This window comes from Channa argus, chromosome 21, assembly GCF_033026475.1.
Source record: "Channa argus isolate prfri chromosome 21, Channa argus male v1.0, whole genome shotgun sequence".
Taxonomy (NCBI): domain Eukaryota; kingdom Metazoa; phylum Chordata; class Actinopteri; order Anabantiformes; family Channidae; genus Channa; species Channa argus.
Window position 1 is genome coordinate 17,059,638 of NC_090217.1, and position 20,456 is coordinate 17,080,093.

Genomic DNA, 20,456 nt, shown 5'->3' on the forward strand with positions numbered 1-20,456 from the left:
CACTACTTACTTACAGAATGAGATCAACCTAAATCCACCTAGATCAACCCAAAACCCATTAGATAAAATCTTACCTAATAGGAGTTTGCTGACGTTTTGACAGAATTCATTCACTCTTGGACTAAAAACGGACCGATATGTTTTCGACTTAAATTTTTCGAATCGGCTTTAATCTTCAAAATAATCATGTACACGTAGGACTTTGTTACAATCTCCCGGTGTTAAAACCAAGGTGAATACGCAGTTAAGATGTTATTATGGTCTTCAGTGGCCTGTTATTTTTATTTTCCGGTAAATGGGCAAAAATCACAAGGACACCAATTTTCAGTGATGTTGCTATAACAAGAATAACAATCTTCTATATTGTATCTTCTAAGATGTTCAAATTTATTGATATTTGGATCAACTAACCAGGAACAATTCCGTAGTAGTATACAGTAAGTGTCTGTCCTTCAGTTTGACTGTTCACACAAAGCCTGCCTGATGTTATCATACAGTAAGCTCTGCTGCTCGGAGAGGACATGACCCAAATACATGAAATAAGATACGTCTCACTATTCTGAGGGTATAAACTTCTGCTTGTTTATACTGTAGCCAACCTAAATAAAAATTGTTCCCTCTCTTGTATTTCTCTTCTATGGAACTAACGGGCAAGTTTGCAAGTACCATTATCTTATCTTTTGAATGAATTAAACTGAAGGGGAGACAGAAATGCTTGGTGATGGACTGTCACACTTGAGACCCGGGTTTGAATCCAGAGCCCTGTTTGTGGATATGTTAAAGCCCCAAATGCACTTTTTTTAAGGTTAGAGAGATGTAGACGTGTTTAGCGAGAAGTGACTAGCTTTACCTCAGTGTTTTCTGAAACCTAACCAAGTTCTTTGAGAATCTAAACATTACATTTCCTTTTTTTTTTTTTACTCCTTTCTTTCTCGTTTTTTTTTTCTCTTCTGCTCTCTTAGTTTTTAGCTTTCTCAGAGAAATTATAAAATAAAATGGTACATAAATTGTCAGCTTTCAGAAAATGTGCTTCCCATTTTGATGACGCTGACATTTTTCGAAGAATTTTACCAAAATTTTCTGAACAGATCCAGATGCGACCGCGACTTCATTTTTTTTACAATTTCTTCACATGTGTTAGTTGAAGCGTTCTGCCGCTCACAGTGAAGAAAGTTTTCGAATATGACTCGTAGTTTTTTTATTTATTGGACTGTTTCTGAGGCAACGTTTTGAGTCTTTTCTGACACGTGTCTGGATGCAAACAAATGTGTCTCTCGCCCATCTCCCCTCTCTCTCTTTCATCTCTATGAAAATAGTATCAAACAAGCACAAGCACAAAAAAAGAACAGGACAGAAGACAGAAGAATACCGGCCGGATCTGAATGATGACAAGTAATTTATCCCTTATTTTTAATAGCACCCGTTGGCCACCTTCGTGGCTTTTATACATATTTAGCTATTTCAGCAACAACTGTTCTAGTTTTTTTAGCTTTATTTTGAAAGTGCTTTCAGCGCTGAAGCATTCACAGTTTTCTTTTTGGAATTACTTTTTACCACTACTACTTTTTTTATTACTACTACTAGGACTATTGGAAATGACTCGAAACTACATATATTAGATTCAAAACTTTATTTTTAACCTGATTAACCAGATTATTTTCTTTAACTACTGTTATGGCCTTGCTGAAACACACCTGATGACTGTTTAACATGTCTGTATAAGGACATTGACATACTTCCCTGCGCACCTAACCACCTAACCTAAGTTTTATCTGGGATGTGCATGCACTAGTTTTTGAAAGGGAAGATGAATTGTAATCCTTAGTGATGGCGCCCGTTGATGGTGGAACTTTAAATGATGAGTAGTAAATTTACTGTCGTAAGAGGACATGGATGCTAAATACAAAGCCAGCAATGTTAACATGTCTAAAAAATGTTATGGACATTTGAAATGGATAATAGTCTGAAGTGAGACATCGGAATCCTAAACCTCTGTGTAAGAGTGGATGCGTCACAGTCAATTGTCAGCTAAACTCCGTTGCACATGCTTGTACAAAGTAAAACCAGCCAAACATGGTAGAATATATTCACTATGTATCATCACTGCTGAATTTGTGTGTGAGTAAGAGGGAGCAGAGTTCCTGTGTTGCTCACCCGTCTGGACGGTAGCTGAGGCAGCAGCTAGAGGCTGATGCCACATGTTAAAACACAAATGGGTGAAAGGTGCAGCGTATTTTGGTGCAGATGTCTGCATTTAACAGATGATGGTCTCACAGATGTTCCTCTCAGTCCCAGAGCACTTCATCTTCCCATGAATCAAAGGCCAATACACTAATGACAGGAACTGTCTGCACCCCAACATCTGCCTGCCACGCAACGTAAAATGTGTCTTAGGTTGAGCAGGCTGTTTAATGCAGAATTGGACAGGTGTCCATCGGTCTCGTCTTTGGTTCCAGTGTGTACTGCCACATTTTGGTTCTCATCATGTTTCTGGTGTAATCACATAGTGTCAGTTTCACAGTTTCATTTCTCACTGTGATTGTGCTGGATTTTAAAGTGTGTGTGTGTGTGTGTGTGTGTGGGGGGGGGGGGGGGGGGGGACGTCAGCACTTTAATTGGGTTCTCCAAACAGAAGCGGATGTTAAAATCTGGCAGGCTTAAATGCAGCAAATGTGAAAAAAAGTCCAGTAGAATGTTTTTCCTTTAAATGAACAGTAAGAGCTGAGGAGCTTCAGTCTTTGTTGAGCCATTTTTTTGTGGACAGAACATTCACTGGCTTCTGTAAACCTTTCCATGGATTGCAGCCACTTCATGTGAGCAGCAAAGATTTCCCTAGGCCACCTGAGCCAGAAATGTCTATGAAAGTTAAAGAAATGTGAGTGAGCTTTAATAAAGATCAAAAATTTTAATCATTGGTGATAAAACTTGTTGCTGAGGATTCATTTAGTAGCTTTGCTTTGAATTTAGAAGGCGGGAGAATGTGAGAGAAATAGAATGACACATGGCAGTTTATCTAATCTCTGAGCCCTCTTAATAGGGAGCAAAACAAATGTCAATTTTAATGTGACCATTATTGATAGTAGGGGTGTAAAGGTGCACAAATTTGGGACTGGTGGAGTTATGTGCAGATGTGTCCCAAACACAGTCTTTAACAGTAATTAAGAAAAGCTTTTTGCATGTGGAACATTTTCCAAGTCTTAGCTCTCACATGAACACTTTGATCACACAGGTGGATCAGAGTGCAAACACGCAAGGTGAATCCCAATTCCCTTACCTGATCCCTGCTCCGTCCATACTTTTCTCAGAAGTTCTCCTCCATTTTGAAACATGTTCCACAGCCTCTTATTTTGCTCTGAGGGTGGAGGAGCAATGTTTGAACAGAGATAAGTGAGAAGACACAAGAGCGTCCTTTGTGTCCTTCACAAAGTCATTTGCCAAAACTGACACACCCCTGTTTGTGATTTTATGCTGATCGAGCTAATATGAAACTGTTGCCCAAGTCACAACACCTCAAAATATCAAACATTGGGAACAGCACCACGTAACTGAATAAATATGAGCATCAAATGCTGTCTTCTTTATTTCAACAGCCTTTTCAATGTCAGTGTTTTTATAGCAGCAAATCTATGTTTACATAAGTTTATAATTTATAGGACAGGTAATTTCTGTCTAGTGTAGTCTGTCTTGTATTTCTTCCATTTCTGATGAACCAAACTGTGCCTTTAAATGCCAGGTATGTCATGTGTCTATCTACTGGTCACAAATTCTCGCAGATGTCAGGTTCTCAACTATGGGACATAAATATATGCTACTGCAAACAAAAACACTGAGAGATGAATCCACAGCAGAAGATGTCCTCTAATCCTTGCGTCAAATGTTTTCCAAGGACAGATTACACAATCACTGCACAGAAACATCCACAATATTTCCAACATGCATCTGCATTTTGTGTAGTGCAGCCTTTTATGCTATACAGATGTTCTCTTTTATAAGATGCTCCACTATGGCTTAGCTGAATAGTAGACTCTAGTCCACTGGCGCCACTGGAAGTACATCATAAAGGTCATGTGTTAAATGGTTTTTATCATGTAGAGATGATCATGATCATCTTTAGGACACAAATTATTTTCCAACATGCAAAATAAATTAATCGTGGCATATTTTGCCCTTGGGTAATTATCCCAAAGTATTGCATGATGCATTTACTTTACATTCTTCTGGCCTTGGAGCCACTCGTTCTGTTCCTTCATTACCATGAGCATGTGTATCACTCTGTATGACTCTGTAGTTTATATTAACTCAATTCCTGCTGTCTCACTAGAGACCAAATGTGGACTAATCTCCTGCTAAAAATAGTCCCTACTGCATATGCACAATTGCACGATTTCCTTTTTTTTGTTTGATTAAAAACCCACAGCGAGTAGCTGGTTTATAAAATCTATTCCCTAGATGCTAAACAAATACATTATGTTATGTTTATGATCCTAAAAGTAGTAAAATCCCAATTGATTTTGGAAGAACAGTACAAACACTGGTGTAAGAAAATGCCTTTACTTCCTTCTGGCCAAATAATTATAATTTTGTGCGTAATCTAAGATCTGAATCATGTGAAATGAGACGGTGAGCTACTTTCCAGACACGGTGTTTGATGCAGCCTGATAAAATTGAGTAATTGCATAAAAAAACACCAGAGCAGCCTTAGATGTCATACATGCATTGTAACTGTACTGAGGATCTCAAAGTCCTTAGCTGCTCCCCTGTGCCTCACTGTGTTTGTGTAGGTATGCTGTATGCTGGCACGTTGAGTTTATCGTCGAAAAGGAACAGCTCCCTGTGGTCAATATGCAAGGCTGCCCCTGCTTGTCTACAGGCCCCGAACAGCAGGCGGAGATGGGAATGTAATCACACAGCCGCTGCCGATAAATATTGATTTTGTTGTTAGGTTTTAGCCTCGAGCAGGACGTGGAAAGAGTGTGAGAATCGTCCGGTTAACCACATTTGGGCATTGGTAACAGTGGAGCCGGAGGGAGTTGGGGCATTTTTAGGCGGTGACAGATCTGCATGCAGACCAGATATCACAATCAGTGTTTTCCTCTGCAGTGCAAGGAGCCAGTTGCGACATACTGTACTGGCCCGCAGAGGATGAGGCAACACGTGTGTGTGATGGGTGTCGTACTCCGTGGGAAAGTCAACACATTGATTTGGGAGTCAGGGAAAGTAACAGGGCATGGTGAGGCACTCAGACCTCCGTACAGCATCTATATTTATGTGTGTGAGTGTATGTGAGGGAACTGAAGAATGTGTGTTGGTGTCCTCCGCTGCCAGATGTACTGCAGACTGCTACCAGACGTGAATCATGGCTTTAATTAAGCAGTGGAAGCCAGAGCTGTATTTCATTAAACAGCTGCTGGGGAAACATTGCAACTTGCTTGTTCTACACCAACTACTGGAAGGGAATTTCCATCTTAACTCTTCTTTTTCTTCCTCTTCTTCTTCCATCCTCTTTTTTGGATTCTGGTCATTGTAGGAGGGCCTCTTTGATCAAGTGGACCAAGATGACCAAGGATTTGGTAAATCTGAGAATGTGGGAAAAGGGGGCATTATGGGTAATTTAGGGTTGTGTGTTTTTTTTTGCTGGATTGTGTTGAATTCTTTACGTATACCTTTTAAACATCCAATGTATGGCCTAAATGTCTTGTCCTTGATTTCGTTTTGGTCTCATTTCTGCTCCTGTGGGTGTAGATACTTGTCTCTGCGTCTCTTTCTTGATGGATTTCTCTCTGTATGAATGTTGAAGGTTAGTTGTGGTGCCAGATAAAAGCCTCTTTGATTCCGAGACACTGACATCAAAACCTGACAACTGTGATGTCTCCATTTTGTGCCCATCTTGAGGAAAATGAAAAGTACCAAAAGCAATCTTCAAAAAGCCTACAAAATGTAATCCCAATCAGGGATCTGTTTTTAGCGTCTTTCATTAGATGTATCGAGTCTGCTGTTTTAGAGGTTTATATCTTTAAAGCTTTACATCTTTTCAGTTTCGTGCAAATACCCTTTTGTGTAGTTTTACCTCTTTAATTATGAAGTCAATCCCATTATTCACAACTCCTACTCATTTTTCCACATCACTTCCCTTTTCTTCCTACTTCCCTTTATGCATCTCTTTCCTATTCTGTGTCCATCTGGGTTTAAATGTCTGGGGAGTCAGCCATGGTTATTACGCGTGGTCGGCTTGGCATGTAGATTGATGCACCGTGCCACTGGCCTGGTGCAGACTCCACAGTGCGGGATGCCAGAGCAGAGCCTGCTCAGCTGGCGGCTCTGACGGAAACTCAAAGACTCTTCTCATGTCTCCCCAGAGGGGTCAGGGCGGACAAGTTGGCAGAGCCGGACAAACAAACCTTTCCTCATCACTGACTCAGCAAGAACTGGGCACACACACCAGTACATGCACATTTCCCTTTGCAAACCTTTAAGTTGGAGCTGTTTTATGATCTGATGTAGCAGCTTCACTGCAAAATAGAGTTTGAGTAAAAAGTTTGAATTGTTTATCTCTACCTCTTACTTCCAACCAAAGACACATTTCTAGCTGTAAATATATTTATCCAGGATTGTTGCGATGTCCCTAAATTACAAGAATATCTGGATTTTAGAAGATAGAATAGGAGTATTCATATTTATATTGCAGTTGGGCCAAAGTGGAATTAAAGTCTTATCAGTTTATCTAGAGAGTGTGGAGCTTTAGAGGCAGAACTGGGCGGGTGTGCTGAAGAAGGTGGGAGCCATGTTGACCAAAGTAGTCCAGCTCTGATATTTCATAACCTGGTTGCCTTGACTCTTGGCCACTGCCAGGCCTTGTGAAAAAAGTGGACTAATTCCTAGTGAACTGTATCCGATCTGCTCAGCACTGGCCAAGCATGTCAGCCCCCGCATAACACTCAGCATCGTAATGACAGCCTACAGAAACAGAGGGAGCATGATGCAACAGATAGAAAAACTAAAGCATGAAAAGCATCAAGCACAACAAACCGTGCAAAAAAAAAGCGCATAAAGGCAGAGGGCAAGGTGCAAATGGTGAACAAGCTGAGAACGAGACAAACACTGAAATCCTGCAGCTGAACAAAGACAAAGAAAGTCAACTACAAACTCAGCATCGATAGACCAGAGAGGCTGAGAACCATTTTACTGACCAACAGTTACAGAAAGAATGCACCTGTCTGCAGCATCACCAGATCTGGGAGGGTGAGAGACAGTTTGAAAAAGATCGACAGGAACAGAAGAATTGACTACACAGCCTGTTTCTAAAGATAGAGTGATATCTAATACGAATGTATCTATTAAGGGTAAAGCTTCCTTGAGCAGAAAGAAATGGTCAGACAGAAGAGAGTTGTGAGGAAATATTGTTAAATTATCTGCTTCAATTCCATATCTAAGGACAAGATCTAACGTGTGACTAAAACAGTGAGTGGGTTTATTTACATTTTGGGAAAAACCAATTGAATCGAGTAATGAATTAAACGCAGTGCTCAGGCAGTTACTGTCAGCATCTACATGGATGTTAAAGTCACCCACTATAATGACTTTATCTGTACTAAGCACTAAATCAGATAGAAAATCAGAAAATTCAATCAAAAACTCTGAATAAGGGACTGGAGGACGGTACACGATAACAAATAATAGTGGTTTTTGAGTTTTCCAGTTTGGGTGTGAAAGGCTAAGAGTAAGGGTCTCAAATGAGTTATAACTATGTTTAGGTCTAGGAATTATTGATAAGCTACAATGGAAGATTGCTGCAACTCCTCCACCTCGGCCTGTGCTTCTAGGAACATGATCATTAATATGACTCGGGGGTGTTGACTCATTTAAACTGACATATTCTTCCTGCTGCAACCAAGTTTCAGTGAGAGAAAATAAATCGAATTGATGATCACTTATTAAGTCATTTATATTATATAGATCTGATATTTAATAATCCACATTTAATAGTTTTGGGGGTTTGTTCTGTAAGAGGAGTAGTCTTAACTTTTATTAGGTTATTATGATTGTGAAATGGTCATTTTTAGTTTATGTAATTTAGTTGGTCGGGGAACAGACACAGTCTCTATAGGTATGTGGGAGTTGTGGGGGGGTGACGGTTGTAAGGACACTGCAGAGAGACGTGTAGGACTGGATCTCTGCATCCTAGGCTCAACTCTGGATTGTCATACTTTTGGTTGTCTAATAAAACCAGCCATATTTCTGGATAAGAAAGCTGCACCATCTAAAGTAGGATGGATGCTATCTCTCCTAATCAGCCTAGGTTTTCCCCAAAAACGTTTCCAATTGTCTATGTAGCCCACATCGTTTGCTGGGCACCACCTAGACAGGCAGCGGTTGAAAGACTACAAGCGTAGTAGACATGTCGTCATTTGTCAGATATGGCAGGGATCCAGAGAAAACTATGGAGTCTGACATTGTTTTGGCAAACTACTGGTAAAAGTAAATTGAGAGCTGCAATTAATAAGTAAACAGTCCTTCGATAGAGACCCAAGGAAACAGGAAGTGGCGCAGTACGCTTCCAGTACTAGGAAGAGATTCCCAGTACCATGTAGACATAGGAAAAAAGTTACAGTATAGAAAGGGTCTGATTCTGATTCTCTCCTCTGCTCCTTTAAAGACTACAGTTGTTGGGGTTGGGATAAAATGGGATGAGTCCATCCCAGGGTTTAGTGGAAACACTCAGTTTCAGCAACATGAACAACGTCATGTTCTCCACAGCACTGAAGACGATTATGGAAGAAGTCTGGTCGTCCCTGTCTGCTTATTTAAAATAGTGAAGGAATAGGTGGAAGCTTCAAGAGAGGAATCTTCTGTTCCCCTGTTTGTTTTTGGTCCTAAGCCAGCAATCTGGTTAACCAGGAAAATGTGTTGTTAGGTCAGGGCTAGACTGAGGTGATGTAGAGTCTGAAGGCTTTGGTGACAGGTCATCTGAAAACAGAGCACACATTTTATACAGATTGACCAGGAATCTGGACTGTTTCTGGATCCGATGGGAAAGAAAGGAAGGACTGAAGTGACATGGTGCTTTGGCCCTTTGTTTTTGAACCGTTATGGCTCAGATGTGAGCACGTATCGGTTGTATGTGTGTGTCTCTTTCTTTCTGTTTCTTTCCCACACTCCCTCTTTCTCTCGATTACACACACATTCAACATCCCACAATGTAGCATCTGTGGTGTCTGGCCAGGTCACTTCAGGACACATAATGTCTGGACACTTTCTGAGGGGAAAGAGAGCAGTTGAAGGGAAGATATGAAGGGAGGGAAACAGAGAAAGAGTGACTCAAGAACATCAAGGATGTTCGGGAGCTACACAGAGAATATTGGATGAGAAAAAAAAAGGTGCTGGAACTAATGGGCACATAAACGCACAGCTTGAATTGCCTGGCGATTGCTTTTTCTTGTGTTTCTCAGCAGGACGCTATTTCAAGTGATGCTCCGATGGGTCGCATCAGAGGATACAAACAAGCCACCTACAGTATACAGTTATTTAGGTTGGACTACATGTGGTTGGTCCATATACTGTATGAGTTCACCTGAATAGGCTACTTGATCAGACCTATAGGATCGAGCCTTGGTTGAGGCAAGTGAAAACAAGTTGTTAGATTAGAATTCACAGTACGTCCAGGAGCAGCCCATTCTCATTCTCGAGGGGATAAAAATTGCCACTTTGTCCGGCCCCTTCCGCATCGCATGCTAATGGATCGGGTGTGTGTTCGCGTTGGCATTGGTTCGCCTTATCAGCACATTTTGGCATTCGTTAACGGTCCTAATATCGCCATGGCTCAGAGAACATTTAACATATGAAAATACCACGACACTGATAAAGTTCAAACTATTTTAACAACAGAAAGACAAGCAAGGGTAAAAGGGTTTTAGGATACCTGACCTAACAAAACCAAAACTTAGAACATCGGCAACACAAAAGCATAATCTGGTGATGTGAGAGGAAAAGGGAGAAGCCACAACTCCTTCTTCACCGCCTTTTATCCCTCGGTAGACACATTTCTGACCTGGAAACACTGCACGTAACCCAGTACCAAAGTACTGTACTAGTTGAAAGGTCAGACCACAGCCGAACCACATCCAGAAAAGACTGCACATCGTAATAAAAGAAGGCTAATGACAGATGTCTGCTCCTGTCATCTCATCTCCTCCGTCTTCTCTCTTTTCTTCTCGTCTTTTTCTCATTTCTCCTCCCGTGGTCCCTTATCTTTTCAGCCCATGTGTTGTCAAGCGCTCAGTATTATCTGTCACTCGGCCCATCTGGCCTTTGCTTATGTGTATGTGGGAGACTTATATATGTACCCAAAGATTTTCCATCTGAATGCATCAGCAGAGATGGTGATTTGGAGTTATTTATGAGGACTGCCTGGGCATCTGTTACCCGCTGATAGAAAGCAGAGATGGATGGCGGGCACGTCAGGTAGAAAGAAAGAGAGAAAAGAGGAACGGGGAATGAAACAAATACGCAACGCTTTTACATTCCTCCTACAACCAGCTTGCCTTTGCAGGTGAGATTGGGTTGCCATGGTGACAGGGAGGCAGGGCTGTGAGTGGAGCAGAGCGACATCCCAGTACGCTATCTTCCGCTCAACACGGTAGTGCAGCAGAAGTGTGACTTCTTGCAGCGCTTGTGACTGGAAGAGCTCTGTTTGCCGTGGGGGTTCTAACACATCTCCAATGTGAGGAGATGTAGACGGTGAATAGATGCTCGCTAGAGTAAGAGAAACATCTGTTTTTACCGTCAGTATTAGACAAAAGCCCTTATCATCCGCAGCTTTAGAGATCATTTTCTCAACCTGGAGAGTGTGATCCTTAAAGTCAGGCCTAAATATGTAAATTACAAAATTTGGTATCATAACATTGGTAAGTGGCACTGGAGATTATAGCTAGAAATAGAAATGAGGTTCAGAGCAAAGACAATATAAAAATGCATCATGAATGTGTAAATTTTTTATTTACATCTACTGCAGAAGGCTTTTTTGAATGAACGAATAACCGTTAAGTATAGCGAAGACATTACGAGTGTATTTTACCATCTTATGCTAAGACCTCTCCCTGTTTCCCCGTCTGCCCCTTTTGCGATTTGCTGTTGCAGCTGTTTGCTGTTAATGCAAACTCAACGCTTCCTTCACTTGGAGTCTTATTACATTCAGCATAATATAAATCCTGTCACAATGCTACAAGACCACAACGCTCCGTTTTTAACACTGGTCTTCTTCATTTCAGTCAATTTAACACATCTTGGACATGTTTCAACACCAGCTGAAACAGCAAAATACATATTAAACAAATATTAAATACACATTAAATATAAGATCTTATGTTAGTGATAAGTAGTAAAGAGGTTTTGTCAGCTCATTTAGTCCAACTCCCAAATCCCCACATGCATGTACTTTTCACACCTGTATTCTGGCAGTAAGGTGTGGAGTGGTTAGCACTGCCACTTCACAGCTGGAAGGTTCCACCTGCCTGAGCCTCCATTGGTTTCCCCCCACAGTCCAGAAACATGCACCATGCAAGTTGCTCATAGGTGTGAATGTAAGCGTGAATGGTCTGTCTGTGTTTTTTTTTTTTAAAGATTTCACAGCTTCCACTTTTATACTACACCATGATTTGATTGTGCAGGGGGCAGGTAGACCCAGGTGTTATTCTGGTATGTCATGCATGCTCTCTTTCTATTTTTCAGCCCTTCTATCCGCTTGCATCTCTTAATCTCATCCCTCGCCCTCTGAGTTGTGATGACTTGGACACATGTTTTGTGCCCCTGAGCCATCCTCAATAGATTTTGCACACATCCTGCTGCCAAGTCATGGCCGTGCTCGGCTGTAGATCAGACAACATCGACACCTAAAATGCTTTCTATGCCCCGCTCCGTGACTCCCAGGGTCCAGTGGCTCACAAATCCTCAGCCACACACACTTGGGAACACTGCTCCATAATATTGCCTGCTGTCTATTTTAAGAAGACTTGCAATCCTCTGAAAAAAAAAAAAAAGTTAAAACAAAATGCACGCTATAATTTAGCAGTGCATAACTACAGTGCTGCAAGAGAAGGCAGCTTTAAAGGTATCTGAGTGCATGGAGAGAGAAGGCCAGACGGGCAGACGGAGCAGAACAACACACATTTCCATGACTCAGGGAGTTTATCTTTTATTGATCTCTCATCCAGACTAATGCTTTGTTCTCACCAATTAGCTCTTTGCATTTCCTGTGAATGGTTCAATAAAGAAATAACCCGCCTTTTAAAACAGCTGTAGTGGCTCACTTCTCACTTAGAGACAGACGCATTTTGACAGTCGCAGGGTTTTTGGCTGACGTGCCATCACCGCATGACCCCCTTCGCAGGATGCGGCGCACAGCAATAAACAGAGGACAGCTGGTGTGTCCAACAATCAGCTTCAAACAGTCTTCCTGTTTCAGTGTGGGTGTTGTTTGGAAACAGAAGATTAAAGAAAGGGACACGCATGTGCATGTCTTAGTTCACATGCCCTTCCTGATGTTGTGTGATTGTTACAGAGGTGACACACAGCTGCTCTTCCAAGGTTGTGTATTTGGTTTAGGAGCTGATGAATCATAAACGATAGGCACACAATTCTTCAAGTGTTCCAAAGCTGCTGCCTCTTCAGTGCCAAATTCCCTCTTTTTTGTTAGTTTCCTACTTTGTTTTCCCAATAAAACAACTTTAACTTTGGAAGATATACACTCGATTTAATAAGCTCTGACGTGCTTCATAAACTCCGACTGACTCATATTAACTTTAGCTACACATTTTCTAAAGACTGTGCAAGAAAAACTTCTGTCGGTGTTCAAACGAGCACCTGGCTTTTTTTGTGGAAGCCAGACGTGAAAAATTGTGAACCTGTACTTCACATACATTTACTCACATTCAGACAAGACTTCCTGTTATTATCCACTTGTATGTCCTTTAGTCATGCAATTCTAACATGGCTTATGGCAAAATGTTCCCGCATACTGCATGTCTGCCTGCTAATTATGACGCCAGAGCCAGCAGGATGTTCGTTTATGTTAGGCCACACATGATCTCTGTTTTCATTTCTATGCTAATATTTATATAGTCAGTCATTAGCTGGCAAAGTGCACCAGATATAGACACCTATAAAGTTAACACCAAGGGGGCTTTAAATTGAATTCTCTTCGAAAAAAGCAATTCTTTTTTTCAAATTGCATTAGTCTGCTTAGCGTGACCTTTGGAGGGTGTCACAGGTACCGATCCTGAAAGTAATCTGTAGTTTGGCAAAACCTTTTGCCTGACTGCATCTAGTCTTAATTTGAAGAAGCAGAGGAACTAAATTCAACGACCAAAACCCTGAATACCAAGCGCGTGTCTATATTTCAGAATGCTTTATTTAAAAGACCAAGAGATCAAATATTACGACCCATTTCTCAGATTTGAGCAGACGGGTGGGAAAGACAGATATAAGCTTATAATAGTCAAACATCTCGTTTGCTTCCGTGGAGGAATTAAATTAGCACATTTGTCAGGAATGTGAGAGCGAGGAAGGACAGTGAGGTTAGAGAGAAACACTTACTCGAGTTTTAATGTATTAACTGTCTCAGCAATATAAAGGAGACAAAGAATCAAGTGCGACCTTTGAAAGGCTGATGACATGATCACACACTGTTTTTTGTTGTTTCTTTGAAATCATTGTCTTTACTATTAAATAGATTTACTAATTGCAAAAAAATGCTGCAGCTTCACTACTTGGGAAATAAATGTACTGTACCATAAATCTTGTGGATCACAGGAAGCCATGATGTAAAATGTTTGTTTTTGCTGCTACTTTTTACTGTTGACTATTTCGCATGTATGTAGTGCAGTAATTAGAAATATATGACGCACACAGGTTTATGCAGGATGTCATCATATAGTGGTATCTGGGGATATTAGCAAGCAACTTTATGGATCCCATGGGGAAATTGTGTTATTCTTGCTTCTATCTCTGTTTCTCATTAAGATGGCAATTTTATTTTAATTGACTTCCTATTAAATTAAATGAAAATAAAAAATTAAATAATACATATATACACACATGCGTACATATATGTGTACATATGTGTGAAGTGTTAGGAACTGCAAAGGTGGGGGGAAAGCCCCCCAGAAATTGGCCTCCCGGGTTGAACTTTGTGCTTCATATTGCTGATGCATCACAACTGAACTTAAGTTACTCTTCACTTTCTGCAGTCTCCCAAACAAACTGCAGATCACTTAATAAAGGCAACACCCATCTCATCAATGGGGGTGAGTGTGTGTGTGGGTTTGGCGGAATAATGAAGTATAATGAAGAGTGAATGGAGAAGAAAGCCAAAAAGGTAATAGGTTCGTTTCATTCAGAGGCGTAATGAGGAATTGATTTCCCTAAATGTAAGCGGAGATGAAAGCAAAGTGGCCTCAAAAGGAACTAATGAAGAAGAAAATGACAACGAGCACTGCTGTGTACGAGGGAGCAAACACTGCACAACAAACATCCTAATCAAAGAACGACCCTCCTGACACACACACACACATACACGTACACTGTCAGGTGTACGGCAGCAGCCAACGTTTTTTTTTAATGAGAAAATAAATCTTGTGATTCACCGCTACCTTAACAATACAATGTGCTTGTTCTTGTACACACACATTTATTGATGGACATGCAGATACACTTACGCCCAGCTTACACAAACACACAGCTATAGATCCATTTTAAGTGAAGCGCACACAGACACAATCTGAAGACATACTAACTAATTTTTCGACCATTCTGATTCTTGCACACTCAAACATTCTCACTGCATATAATCTCAAACCATATGCACTCACTGATTTTAAACCCATTTTCTCTCACACACTCCATCCACTACATACAGACACATTCATTCATTCACACACAAACACACACACACTCGCACGCACACACACAGACTCCCATTCTGCTCCCTGCTGATTAAGGCTTTATAATTACAGCCCTCCAAGTGCCCAACTTGTTCGCACTTGAAAAGCGGTCGATTGTGATTGGAGGAGGAGAGGAGCCACACCACAGCCATTCATCAGTTCTCTCTAATCAATCTGTCATCATCTCTTTTCTTCTTCTTCTTCCTTTTTTGGGAGTCCGTCGTGTATTTATGGACGGATCATCCCTGACAGAAACTCATAAACGAATGCTGTGATAAAGGAACAAAAACACACACACACACACACACACACACACACACACAATTTGGAAGGTTTATGCTCATATAGCTAAAGGACTTTCAATAGGTAGTTTCTATTTCAGCATCATTGATGACTGCTTTGTGTCCACAAGTGATTGAATCGTTGTTCAGTGTGGAAAAGCTGTCTGCCATTCATGGTGCGACAGCAGGCAAAGGCTATTTTAGGAGCTTGTTTTATTGCTCTCTTGGTCTTTGGGTCCATCTGTTGCATATCATCATGAATAAATTCAAACTTCTACCTCAAATGCTGTAGCTAAGCATTTTTTCCAAGAATGTAAGCAACTGTGTTATTCTGATTTTTTTTTTTTACACGTATACCTGCAACAGGAAAGAACACAGACCAGAATGCCAATATACATTCATTGAAATGAGAAGATCGAGATACTAATGCAACAGTCTGTGCTTCTTATGGTGCAAAAATGTATTTGATCCCCAACGAGCTACTAATCCAGCAGTTGTCTAAAGGTCAATTCATGCTTTATCCAAAAAGATATGTGGGACATAAACAACTGTAGCTTGCAACTGTAAATGCGCCAAAAAGGTAACAGTCCCAGCTAAAATAGGTTTAATCAGCAGAGAGATCGAGATAAATATGACCTTGGACATCTGATCCCTAAAAGGTAACCCGGCCATTTTTGAGCTATAGTTGTCGAATTTCTTTCAAACTGATTGTGAGATGCAGCGTTCACAACGGATGGAAGGATGTAGAGTAGGTAGATATGGAAAGATTGAGTGTGGGGGTAACAGTCTATACATAAGACTGTGCAGGGGGTTTAGTGGAATTTATTCACCAGGGTACGATGTTCATCTTCAGCTTCTCTCATTGCTCTGGGACAGTTACCTCCTCCCTTGTAGGCTGCAGTGGAACAAACACAGTCCTCTCAGGTATCAGCAGACCTTACGGACAGCCCACTTACCCATTTTACTTACTTAAAATATTTAGGTGTTGATTCACTGCAAAACTCACTCAGCCAATCAGCCAATTGCTGTGCTCTGTTGACTTCCTTAACTGGTGATAATGTCTGCTCATCCCACATTTCAATTGCTGCCACGCTGTCCCAGAGCGGTGACGTCGCCCTCCATCTTTCAACCCCCGAAGCTGGCGTCTTTCTCTTGGCACAACTTTGTCTCTGTTGTGCTCGCTGCCCATTGCGCTGCCGTAGGTCTTCTCCAGCTTCTGTTCCCTTCTGTCGGCGCTTTACACAACACTTAAAAAAGAAAACTGTCCAACTATTGCTATGGGATGTTTGTCCATAACTAGTGAGAGGTGACTCAAATATGTAATTAATGCAGTGTTAAACAAACAAAACAAAACCATAAAACAGTGCTGCTGATTTTCAATTATGTCTTATGTCTGCATACACACAATGACATAATGACAATGTTTAAGGTTCTATTATTTTATAACTCACTATGTCTGTGTGAAATGTAGGTTTCAGCTTCACTCAGCCAAATTCTACAGAAACATTTTCCAAACTGCAGTACCCAAAACTTTAGCACAAAGGAGTGAGAACTTTTAGAACTTCGCTGAAATGACCCTTTAAAATGGCAAAATGTAGTTTAAGTGGTTTAACCCTCCACTACAGTTCCTCATTAAACACACACACACACACACACACACACAAAGCCTAACCTTTCCTACATGTTGCTCATCAGCTGTCTGTGATACTGTGGCAAATGTGCGTTTGTGCTGCAGGTCCCAAACTACAGTCTGGTCCTGCAGCAGCCTGTCGGACAACTGGGGAGACCCTCTTTCTCAGAGTTGGAGGAAGAACTGGCTCCTGAGCCAGTGTTAGTGTAAAAATCAATCCCATTTCTCTTCCTTTCACCACTGTCACAACATGGACTGTTTTTTTTTTGTCTTGTTCAATGGTGGAACTTCTGTATGGTTCAGCAGTATCGGTTGCATGTGTCACAAAGCCCTAACAGAGCGGACACAGGACTTTAGCTTGTAGTGGTTCTGTGGAGGCTGAAATGTGAAGTGAAGGCTGGTTTCCTTGCAGCAAAAGGAAGTTTGTGTTGCCTGAGAAGAATTATTAGTTTAGCTAAATGTTTTCCAAAGGCTGGAAGGTGTTTCTCTAAGCTGTAAATATGAATGAATAAAAATAAACTCCATTACTCATGATTATGGGGAGAATCAGGACATAACATTCAAAAATAAATCAGGTTTTGTCTTCAGTCAATTTATTTATACATTATAGCATAGTTTTACTTTTCAAAGCACTGTAGAATTCATAAACCAAGCAGTTCTGACTTAAACGTCTATGGCTTGAAATACTGTTATGATTTACATGACTCAGCTCATTGAATTCAGTTTCTAATGCAACAGTATACACTGTCTTAGAGTTACAACTCTTGTAAGATTACAGTTTGTTTGTAGTTTGAGAAAAAAAAAATTCAGAATTTCATGTGTGTGTTTATTACTGTACATTATTATAAATATTAACTAAAATTTGCCATTACTACTCATATCTTAGCTTCAGCTGTAAGTTCTTAATGTCAAACAAAGAGCTGATCTTTTATTTCTAAGAACTGTAAAAGGTTTAAGTAAGTAACTAACTGGACATTGACAACACAGAAGTAAATTGTTAACTTAAGTTCATCTCAACATTTTCAAGGCAGAAGTTAAAGGCAGAACATAAAATGGTTTACAGTGTAGATGATGACCTTCACTTCCTAATGACATGTGGGACAGGGCTCATACGCATCTAACATGAAGTAGATCTTTTAATTAATCTTTTCATAAAACAGCCTTAACTTCCATCGTGCTCTTTCCAGGTTTTTGACTAATCTTACGGTTTTCCCTGTAATGACAATGGGCACTTGGAGGAACTTTTGCATAGTTCTTAGTGTGGGAGTGAGAACAATAATAGCTGCTTGAGGGACTTCTTTAAAATTACTTTAAGGCTTTTGTGTCTTTAATTGATAATGAACAACAAAGAGGTTAGAGGGACAGGGATTTGACATGCAACAAATGTCTGAAAGACAGGGACTCGAGCCATTAATGCTTTTATGTGATATACATCTTAAAAATTTTAATTTTTCATGTGAGAAACGATTTACATTTTGAACGTCATTCATTTTAAATAGGGTGCCCAAAACTTTAGAATCATCTCTTGATATGACACTCTCAGTTACAGTCACACTCACAGTTACAACATTGTAAAAAGAGAGTTCATGGCAGAGCTGCTGTATTGGATTGCATTAGACAGGTGTACAGGTGTACCTAATAAAGTGGCCAATTAGTTTACACTATGGAAGGTGAACTGGCTATGTAACACATGGGGTCATTTAAAGCAGGGGTTCACAATTCTGGTCTTCGAGGCTCATAGTCCTGCTAGTTTTCCAGCGATTCACACTCTACTCGCTGCTGAATACCTGAATCAGGTGTGTTCATTTAATCAGAAGTATCAGTATAAAACTGCAGAAATGCAGACCTATTGTTGGCCAGCTTTGAATTCTGGTTCAGATAAGGTAGTAAATAGATAATAAGTAAACAATGAAGCCTCACAAATAAAGGCTGATGTTTATGAGCTTATCCAAAAGTGTTGGATGTCTACGGCTATGACAAGGATACACATTACAACAAAATGATACCGTTACAGGAAACTACATGTTTACCGTGGTGATGACCTCTTTCCAGCTAATTTTAAGCCTCTGCAAGTGCATTTTCACGCTGTACTGACACTGGCTAAAACTAATTGCTGCCTGGAGGATGGAAAAAAATAAAAAAAACCAGTATCATCATGTTAAACATGTAGTATGCTTTGGGGAAAACATCAACTGTAATGTAAAAACCATGCAGAAGTGAACACTGGTCTGGTGGTGCTGGTGCCGTTTGTGTGTGTGTGTGTGTGTGTGTGTGTGTGTGTGTGTGTGTGTTCGTGGACTGACCACAGTGTGTAGCTGCTGCTGTGATCTACTGAGGCTTTTTAGCTCCGGGGCACAGAGCTCAGATACAGCCTAGCAGCACGTCTTAAATCACCTCAATCCACTGTCGACTGTGAAACACTCTCTGTTATGTTCATGTGCTCTGCTGTTCTCACTGTCTTTATTATATTTTCTTTCTTCTCCCTCTCTGTGAAACTAGTCTTTGGGGTTTTATCAAAATTGATCTTCTTTTACTCTGACTTAGCATCTGTTCCAACCTTGATTTTCTCCCACAGTTTCCAAGGCATAAGCTCTCGCTCTATATTTAGTCCCTGAAGCCAGCTGTGGCTCTGGAGGGGGGGGGGGGTTGATCTGGCTCCAAGCATCCCTCGCCAGGACTCAGCTATCCCACAAAACCCTTAATCTTATGGGCCGCACCCCACAGAGGAGCTGGATGAATGAGAAAGGAAAAGGCTGGATGTCAGAAAATGGTGTAGTCGGTAGATGAGCTGGAAAGTAGATTTGAAAGAAGCATGTTGGGGACATAAAGAGTGTGAGACAAACATAAAAGCAGCTCATTAGCTTTGTTCTGAAATCTCATTTTCAGCCTCTGAATGAACAAAGAGATGTGAGAAAAGAAAGAATCCTGGCGCACGGATGAGCAAGGTTTCACATGAGATAAACACTTACGCTCATTTACATCCCTTCGTAGGCTTTTAGGAGCCTCATCCATTTTTGTTGTTGGAGAGAACTCATGAACTTCACGCTTTCCACATAAAAAAGGAAAAATACACCTATTGTACAGATTTTGAAGCTTCTTAACTTTTAATATTTTTATGGACATTAAAACTGAACAGAGAAGATGCTGCTTTCAGGCTTCACATCATAGTCATAGTTGCCCAGAGACACCGTTAATGTAAGAGGCAGCTTTTTGTCCAGTTACAGTGAACGAACTTTGGGCAGCGTCATCAACTCTCGAGAAGGACAAGGTACTCATGCAGTATAAATACACAGACATGTAGCTTCACAGCTCTATATAGTACTTTCTGCACACAGGCTAGGATTGTAAGTAGGCCTGTGTTTTGAAAAGGAGGTGGGGTCATGGCTTTGATGCCCAGTCACTGCTAGAATGAAAGGGAAATAACACAAAAAAAGAATCTGCATTCCAGGAACTTTCGAACTTGCAGCTCTTGTATGTCTGGTACCATGGTAATTAGAGTTAGAACCTGATTAAGGGAGAAAGCATAGATTCCAGATTCGGCATCATAGGCGGGGCCCCAAAAGGTCAGGCCTGCTCATTCAGAAATTTGTCCCACTCAATAAAAAATAAAAG

At 40.7% G+C, this 20,456-nt stretch overlaps 1 protein-coding gene across 2 annotated transcripts in view; it reads left to right on the forward strand.

The window, feature by feature from the left end:
• The window catches only part of chst11 (carbohydrate (chondroitin 4) sulfotransferase 11), a 73,423-nt gene that overhangs the window by 4,963 nt on the left and 48,004 nt on the right, over positions 1-20,456 (forward strand). The gene's annotated exons all lie outside the window — the stretch shown is intronic.